This window comes from Hyla sarda, unplaced genomic scaffold, assembly GCF_029499605.1.
Source record: "Hyla sarda isolate aHylSar1 unplaced genomic scaffold, aHylSar1.hap1 scaffold_117, whole genome shotgun sequence".
In the NCBI taxonomy this organism is placed as follows: Eukaryota; Metazoa; Chordata; class Amphibia; order Anura; family Hylidae; genus Hyla; species Hyla sarda.
This window is the reverse complement of record NW_026607792.1, coordinates 507,501-517,500: the sequence shown is the minus strand read 5'-3', so window position 1 is coordinate 517,500 and position 10,000 is coordinate 507,501. Positions and strand designations below refer to the sequence as shown.

Here is a 10,000-nt window from a genome sequence, read left to right as displayed (position 1 = left end):
AGGCAATAGACAATAGGCGGTGCCTATGTACCTAGGTGGATAGTACATCAGCTATGAGGCATTTGTTTGTACAAACTGCTGCTCACAACTAATGTTGTAATATAGTGTCTCCATCTGCTGGTGGTATTGAATAAGCAATAGTGCAATGATAGGGTCTGAAAAAGAAGAAAAATAAGAAGCAGCAGCATAGGAAAGAAGGAAAACATGGAGAGAAGAAAAAAAGAAGGTAAAAATGAGGTGAAAACATGTTTAAAAAAGTATTTCCATCTCTCTCTCTCTCTCTATGTATATACATATATATATATATATATATATTTAAAAGAAAAAAAATTATATATATATATATATATACATATAGAGAGAGAGAGATAAATATATATAGAGATAGATGGGTGGATAGATGGATAGATAGATAGATAGATAGATAGACATACATACACACATACACACATACACACATACACACATACATACATACATACATATGTGTGTATTGTTGGAGTTGCAAACATGGGTGCACTTGACAAACTCAGTGCGGCTATTCCCCATTGAAAGATTGTTGCACCCAGGACCCTTAGCACTGGGATATGCTACTCAATACCACTGGCATGGCCAGGTGTAAACAACATCTGACCTTTGTTGTGTATGTAACCATGGAGATTGTGATGTCGCCTAGGCCCACCAAAGAACAGCCTTGTCAGAAGCAGCACTGCCATGAGCAGAAGTAGCAGCACCATAGGTTGTCAAATAAGTTGGATTTAACCAAGACAAGTGAGTCCAATAGGATGCAGGTATGTCCTCTATCCTTACAGCTTCCCGTGGCTGTTGGTTTTATACCGTTTGGGGACAGCCAAGGAGGCGTCAGCAGGCAACACAGGTAAGTGTGTGCTTGTATGTGTGTGTGTGTGTGTGTGTGTGTTTCCTATGCAGATCCTAAACCCAGTATCAAATGCAAGTAGGAGGAGTAAGAAGGGTTCCTGCCAAAGCCAGGTTATGGATTGCATTTAAAAATGGTCCATCAGAGTGAAATGGACTCCCATCTTCCTGCTTAGCAATAATGATATGGGTTTAGGGTCTGCTGTGTGTACTGGTGGGTGACTGCCACCCAGCCAGAGTGTGTATTGGAGGCTGCCAGCCAGCCTCCCTTACTACAAGTAATGATGGTGCATGTGAAGGGGACAGCGTTGGTTCCTCCCCTTTCACAGTTATCACTTCTCATCCTTCTTTTTGGCTGGTATCAAATGTGGTGTCTGTTTATATCAGTTTAATATCTGATATGTCCCCTATCTGATAGCATATATTAAATGCACCACCAGGTTTCAGTGTTGGAAAGAAAGATTATCTGTTTATTTGCTGCAGCTGCTTGCTAGCTAGTCCAGTGGGCCCCTACTGCAGGCAATAGACAATAGGTGGTGCCTATGTGCCTAGGTGGATAGGACATCAGCTATGAGGCATTTGTTTGTACAAACTGCTGCTCACAACTAATGTTGTAATATAGTGTCTCCATCTGCTGGTGGTATTGAATAAGCAATAGTGCAATGATAGGGTCTGAAAAAGAAGAAAAATAAGAAGCAGCAGCATAGGAAAGAAGGAAAACATGGGGAGAAGAAAAAAAGAAGGTAAAAATGAGGTGAAAACATGTTTAAAAAAGTATTTCCATCTCTCTCTCTCTCTATATGTATATACATATATACATATATATATATATATATATATATATATATATATTTTTTTTTTTTAAAAGAAAAAAAAATTATATATATATACATATAGAGAGAGAGAGAGAGAGAGATAAATATATATATATAGAGATAGATGGGTGAATAGATAGATAGATAGATAGATAGATAGATAGATAGATAGATAGACATATAGACATATAGACATATAGACATATAGACATATAGACATACATACACACATACACACATACATACATATGTTTGTATTGTTAGAGTTGCAAAAATGGGTGCACTTGACAAACTCAGTGCGGCTATTCCCCATTGAAAGATTGTTGCACCCAGGACCCTTAGCACTGGGATATGCTACTCAATACCACTGGCATGGCCAGGTGTAAACAACATCTGACCTTTGTTGTGTATGTAACCATGGAGATTGTGATGTCGCCTAGGCCCACCAAAGAACAGCCTTGTCAGAAGCAGCACTGCCATGAGCAGAAGTAGCAGCACCATAGGTTGTCAAATAAGTTGGATTTAACCAAGACAAGTGAGTCCAATAGGATGCAGGTATGTCCTCTATCCTTACAGCTTCCCGTGGCTGTTGGTTTTATACCGTTTGGGGACAGCCAAGGAGGCGTCAGCAGGCAACACAGGTAAGTGTGTGCTTGTATGTGTGTGTGTGTGTGTGTGTGTGTGTTTCCTATGCAGATCCTAAACCCAGTATCAAATGCAAGTAGGAGGAGTAAGAAGGGTTCCTGCCAAAGCCAGGTTATGGATTGCATTTAAAAATGGTCCATCAGAGTGAAATGGACTCCCATCTTCCTGCTTAGCAATAATGATATGGGTTTAGGGTCTGCTGTGTGTACTGGTGGGTGACTGCCACCCAGCCAGAGTGTGTATGGGAGGCTGCCAGCCAGCCTCCCTTCCTACAAGTAGTGATGGTGCATGTGAAGGGGACAGCGTTGGTTCCTCCCCTTTCACAGTTATCACTTATCATCCTTCCTTTTGGCTGGTATCAAATGTGGTGTCTGTTTATATCAGTTTAATATCTGATATGTCCCCTATCTGGTAGCATATATTAAGTGCACCACCAGGTTTCAGTGTTGGAAAGAAAGGTTATCTGTTTATTTGCTGCTGCAGCTGCTTGCTGGCTAGTCCAGTGGGTCCCTACTGCAGGCAAAAGACAATAGGTGGTGCCTATGTGCCTAGGTGGATAGGACATCAGCTATGAGGCATTTGTTTGTACAAACTGCTGCTCACAACTAATGTTGTAATATAGTGTCTCCATCTGCTGGTGGTATTGAATAAGCAATAGTGCAATGATAGGGTCTGAAAAAGAAGAAAAATAAGAAGCAACAGCATATGAAAAAAGGAGGAAAGAAGGAAAACATGGAGAGAAGAAAAAAAAGAAGGTAAAAATGAGGTGAAAACATGTTTAAGAAAGTATTTCCATCTCTCTCTCTCTCTATATGTGTATATATATATATATATATATATATATATATATATATATTTAAAAGAAAAAAAAATTATATATATACATATATACATATAGAGAGAGAGAGATAAATATATATAGAGATAGATGGGTGGATAGATAGATAGATAGATAGATAGATAGAGAGATACACATACACACATACACACATACATACATACATAGATATGTGTGTATTGTTGGAGTTGCAAACATGGGTGCACTTGACAAACTCAGTGCGGCTATTCCCCATTGAAAGATTGTTGCACCCAGGACCCTTAGCACTGTGATATGCTACTCAATACCACTGGCATGGCCAGGTGTAAACAACATCTGACCTTTGTTGTGTATGTAACCATGGAGATTGTGATGTCGCCTAGGCTCACCAAAGAACAGCCTTGTCAGAAGCAGCACTGCCATGAGCAGAAGTAGCAGCACCATAGGTTGTCAAATAAGTTGGATTTATCCAAGACAAGTGAGTCCAATAGGATGCAGGTATGTTCTCTATCCTTACAGCTTCCCATGGCTGTTGGTTTTATACCGTTTGGGGACAGCCAAGGAGGCGTCAGCAGGCAACACAGGTAAGTGTGTGCTTGTGTGTGTGTGTGTGTGTGTGTGTGTGTTTCCTATGCAGATCCTAAACCCAGTATCAAATGCAAGTAGGAGGAGTAAGAAGGGTTCCTGCCAAAGCCAGGTTATGGATTGCATTTAAAAATGGTCCATCAGAGTGAAATGGACTCCCATCTTCCTGCTTAGCAATAATGATATGGGTTTAGGGTCTGCTGTGTGTACTGGTGGGTGACTGCCACCCAGCCAGAGTGTGTATGGGAGGCTGCCAGCCAGCCTCCCTTCCTACAAGTAGTGATGGTGCATGTGAAGGGGACAGCGTTGGTTCCTCCCCTTTCACAGTTATCACTTCTCATCTTTCCTTTTGGCTGGTATCAAATGTGGTGTCTGTTTATATCAGTTTAATATCTGATATGTCCCCTATCTGATAGCAGATATTAAGTGCACCACCAGGTTTCAGTGTTGGAAAGAAAGGTTATCTGTTCATTTGCTGCAGCTGCAGCTGCTTGCTGGCTAGTCCAGTGGGCCCCTACTGCAGGCAAAAGACAATAGGTGGTGCCTATGTGCCTAGGTGGATAGGACATCAGCTATGAGGCATTTGTTTGTACAAACTGCTGCTCACAACTAATGTTGTAATATAGTGTCTCCATCTGCTGGTGGTATTGAATAAGCAATAGTGCAATGATAGGGTTTGAAAAAGAAGAAAAATAAGAAGCAGCAGCATAGGAAAGAAGGAAAACATGGAGAGAAGAAAAAAAGAAGGTAAAAATGAGGTGAAAACATGTTTAAAAAAGTATTTCCATCTCTCTCTCTATATATGTATATACATATATATATATATATATATATATATATATTTAAAAGAAAAAAAATTATATATATATATATATATATATATATATATACATATACATATAGAGAGAGAGAGAGAGATAAATATATATAGAGATAGTTGGGTGGATAGATAGATAGATAGATAGATAGATACACATACATACATACATACATACATACATACATACGTGTGTATTGTTGGAGTTGCAAACATGGGTGCACTTGACAAACTCAGTGCGGCTATTCCCCATTGAAAGATTGTTGCACCCAGGACCCTTAGCACTGGGATATGCTACTCAATACCACTGGCATGGCCAGGTGTAAACAACATCTGACCTTTGTTGTGTATGTAACCATGGAGATTGTGATGTCGCCTAGGCCCACCAAAGAACAGCCTTGTCAGAAGCAGCACTGCCATGAGCAGAAGTAGCAGCACCATAGGTTGTCAAATAAGTTGGATTTAACCAAGACAAGTGAGTCCAATAGGATGCAGGTATGTCCTCTATCCTTACAGCTTCCCGTGGCTGTTGGTTTTATACCGTTTGGGGACAGCCAAGGAGGCGTCAGCAGGCAACACAGGTAAGTGTGTGCTTGTGTGTGTGTGTGTGTTTCCTATGCAGATCCTAAACCCAGTATCAAATGCAAGTAGGAGGAGTAAGAAGGGTTCCTGCCAAAGCCAGGTTATGGATTGCATTTAAAAATGGTCCATTAGAGTGAAATGGACTCCCATCTTCCTGCTTAGCAATAATGATATGGGTTTAGGGTCTGCTGTGTGTACTGGTGGGTGACTGCCACCCAGCCAGAGTGTGTATGGGAGGCTGCCAGCCAGCCTCCCTTCCTACAAGTAGTGATGGTGCATGTGAAGGGGACAGCGTTGGTTCCTCCCCTTTCACAGTTATCACTTCTCATCCTTCCTTTTGGCTGGTATCAAATGTGGTGTCTGTTTATATCAGTTTAATATCTGATATGTCCCCTATCTGGTAGCATATATTAAGTGCACCACCAGGTTTCAGTGTTGGAAAGAAAGATTACCTGTTTATTTGCTGCTGCAGCTGCTTGCTGGCTAGTCCAGTGGGTCCTTACTGCAGGCAAAAGACAATAGGTGGTGCCTATGTGCCTAGGTGGATAGGACATCAGCTATGAGGCATTTGTTTGTACAAACTGCTGCTCACAACTAATGTTGTAATATAGTGTCTCCATCTGCTGGTGGTATTGAATAAGCAATAGTGCAATGATAGGGTCTGAAAAAGAAGAAAAATAAGAAGCAGCAGCATAGGAAAGAAGGAAAACATGGAGAGAAGAAAAAAAGAAGGTAAAAATGAGGTGAAAACATGTTTAAAAAAGTATTTCCATCTCTCTCTCTCTCTATATATATATATATATTTAAAAGGAAAAAAAATTATATATATATATATATATATATACATATAGAGAGAGAGAGATAAATATATATATAGAGATAGATGGGTGGATAGATAGATAGATAGATAGACATACATACATACATACACACATACACACATACACACATACATACATACATACATATGTGTGTATTGTTGGAGTTGCAAACATGGGTGCACTTGACAAACTCAGTGCGGCTATTCCCCATTGAAAGATTGTTGCACCCAGGACCCTTAGCACTGGGATATGCTACTCAATACCACTGGCATGGCCAGGTGTAAACAACATCTGACCTTTGTTGTGTATGTAACCATGGAGATTGTGATGTCGCCTAGGCCCACCAAAGAACAGCCTTGTCAGAAGCAGCACTGCCATGAGCAGAAGTAGCAGCACCATAGGTTGTCAAATAAGTTGGATTTAACCAAGACAAGTGAGTCCAATAGGATGCAGGTATGTCCTCTATCCTTACAGCTTCCCGTGGCTGTTGGTTTTATACCGTTTGGGGACAGCCAAGGAGGCGTCAGCAGGCAACACAGGTAAGTGTGTGCTTGTATGTGTGTGTGTGTGTGTGTGTGTGTGTGTGTGTGTGTGTGTGTGTTTCCTATGCAGATCCTAAACCCAGTATCTAATGCAAGTAGGAGGAGTAAGAAGGGTTCCTGCCAAAGCCAGGTTATGGATTGCATTTAAAAATGGTCCATCAGAGTGAAATGGACTCCCATCTTCCTGCTTAGCAATAATGATATGGGTTTAGGGTCTGCTGTGTGTACTGGTGGGTGACTGCCACCCAGCCAGAGTGTGTATGGGAGGCTGCCAGCCAGCCTCCCTTCCTACAAGTAATGATGGTGCATGTGAAGGGGACAGCGTTGGTTCCTCCCCTTTCACAGTTATCACTTCTCATCCTTCCTTTTGGCTGGTATCAAATGTGGTGTCTGTTTATATCAGTTTAATATCTGATATGTCCCCTATCTGATAGCATATATTAAATGCACCACCAGGTTTCAGTGTTGGAAAGAAAGATTATCTGTTTATTTGCTGCAGCTGCTTGCTGGCTAGTCCAGTGGGCCCCTACTGCAGGCAATAGACAATAGGTGGTGCCTATGTGCCTAGGTGGATAGGACATCAGCTATGAGGCATTTGTTTGTACAAACTGCTGCTCACAACTAATGTTGTAATATAGTGTCTCCATCTGCTGGTGGTATTGAATAAGCAATAGTACAATGATAGGGTCTGAAAAAGAAGAAAAATAAGAAGCAGCAGCATAGGAAAGAAGGAAAACATGGAGAGAAGAAATAAAGAAGGTAAAAATGAGGTGAAAACATGTTTAAAAAAGTATTTCCATCTCTCTCTCTCTCTCTATGTATATACATATATATATATATATATATATATATTTAAAAGAAAAAAAATTATATATATATATATATACATATAGAGAGAGAGAGATAAATATATATAGAGATAGATGGGTGGATAGATGGATAGATGGATAGATAGATAGATAGATAGATAGACATACATACACACATACACACATACACACATACACACATACATACATACATATGTGTGTATTGTTAGAGTTGCAAACATGGGTGCACTTGACAAACTCAGTGCGGCTATTCCCCATTGAAAGATTGTTGCACCCAGGACCCTTAGCACTGGGATATGCTACTCAATACCACTGGCATGGCCAGGTGTAAACAACATCTGACCTTTGTTGTGTATGTAACCATGGAGATTGTGATGTCGCCTAGGCCCACCAAAGAACAGCCTTGTCAGAAGCAGCACTGCCATGAGCAGAAGTAGCAGCACCATAGGTTGTCAAATAAGTTGGATTTAACCAAGACAAGTGAGTCCAATAGGATGCAGGTATGTCCTCTATCCTTACAGCTTCCCGTGGCTGTTGGTTTTATACCATTTGGGGACAGCCAAGGAGGCGTCAGCAGGCAACACAGGTAAGTGTGTGCTTGTATGTGTGTGTGTGTGTGTGTGTGTGTGTTTCCTATGCAGATCCTAAACCCAGTATCAAATGCAAGTAGGAGGAGTAAGAAGGGTTCCTGCCAAAGCCAGGTTATGGATTGCATTTAAAAATGGTCCATCAGAGTGAAATGGACTCCCATCTTCCTGCTTAGCAATAATGATATGGGTTTAGGGTCTGCTGTGTGTACTGGTGGGTGACTGCCACCCAGCCAGAGTGTGTATGGGAGGCTGCCAGCCAGCCTCCCTTCCTACAAGTAGTGATGGTGCATGTGAAGGGGACAGCGTTGGTTCCTCCCCTTTCACAGTTATCACTTCTCATCCTTCCTTTTGGCTGGTATCAAATGTGGTGTCTGTTTATATCAGTTTAATATCTGATATGTCCCCTATCTGGTAGCATATATTAAGTGCACCACCAGGTTTCAGTGTTGGAAAGAAAGATTACCTGTTTATTTGCTGCTGCTGCAGCTGCTTGCTGGCTAGTCCAGTGGGTCCCTACTGCAGGCAAAAGACAATAGGTGGTGCCTATGTGGATAGGATATCAGCTATGAGGCATTTGTTTGTACAAACTGCTGCTCACAACTAATGTTGTAATACAGTGTCTCCATCTGCTGGTGGTATTGAATAAGCAATAGTGCAATGATAGGGTCTGAAAAAGAAGAAAAATAAGAAGCAGCAGCATAGGAAAGAAGGAAAACATGGAGAGAAGAAAAAAAGAAGGTAAAAATGAGGTGAAAACATGTTTAAAAAAGTATTTCCATCTCTCTCTCTATATATATGTATATACATATATATATATATATATATATATATTTAAAAGAAAAAAAAAAAATATATATATATATACATATATAGAGAGAGAGAGAGAGAAATATATATAGAGATAGATGGGTGGATAGATAGATAGATAGATAGACATACATACATACATACACACATACACACATACACACATACACACATACATACATATGTGTGTATTGTTGGAGTTGCAAACATGGGTGCACTTGACAAACTCAGTGCGGCTATTCCCCATTGAAAGATTGTTGCACCCAGGACCCTTAGCACTGGGATATGCTACTCAATACCACTGGCATGGCCAGGTGTAAACAACATCTGACCTTTGTTGTGTATGTAACCATGGAGATTGTGATGTCGCCTAGGCCCACCAAAGAACAGCCTTGTCAGAAGCAGCACTGCCATGAGCAGAAGTAGCAGCACCATAGGTTGTCAAATAAGTTGGATTTAACCAAGACAAGTGAGTCCAATAGGATGCAGGTATGTCCTCTATCCTTACAGCTTCCCGTGGCTGTTGGTTTTATACCGTTTAGGGACAGCCAAGGAGGCGTCAGCAGGCAACACAGGTAAGTGTGTGCTTGTATGTTTGTGTGTGTGTGTTTCCTATGCAGATCCTAAACCCAGTATCAAATGCAAGTAGGATGTAACCATGGAGATTGTGATGTCGCCTAGGCCCACCAAAGAACAGCCTTGTCAGAAGCAGCACTGCCATGGCTGTTGGTTTTATACCGTTTGGGGACAGCCAAGGAGGCGTCAGCAGGCAACACATGTAAGTGTGTGCTTGTGTGTGTGTGTGTGTGTGTGTTTCCTATGCAGATCCTAAACCCAGTATCAAATGCAAGTAGGAGGAGTAAGAAGGGTTCCTGCCAAAGCCAGGTTATGGATTGCATTTAAAAATGGTCCATCAGAGTGAAATGGACTCCCATCTTCCTGCTTAGCAATAATGATATGGGTTTAGGGTCTGCTGTGTGTACTGGTGGGTGACTGCCACCCAGCCAGAGTGTGTATGGGAGGCTGCCAGCCAGCCTCCCTTCCTACAAGTAGTGATGGTGCATGTGAAGGGGACAGCGTTGGTTCCTCCCCTTTCACAGTTATCACTTCTCATCCTTCCTTTTGGCTGGTATCAAATGTGGTGTCTGTTTATATCAGTTTAATATCTGATATGTCCCCTATCTGATAGCATATATTAAGTGCACCACCAGGTTTCAGTGTTGGAAAGAAAGGTTATCTGTTTATTTGCTGCAGCTGCTTGCTGGCTAGTCCA

At 41.3% G+C, this 10,000-nt stretch overlaps 1 pseudogene; it reads left to right on the top strand.

Moving 5' to 3' along the window:
* The first annotated feature begins 2,664 nt into the window (after positions 1 to 2,664).
* On the top strand, positions 2,665 to 2,772 carry LOC130302579 (U2 spliceosomal RNA; annotated as a pseudogene).
* Positions 2,773 to 10,000: the final 7,228 nt, after the last annotated feature.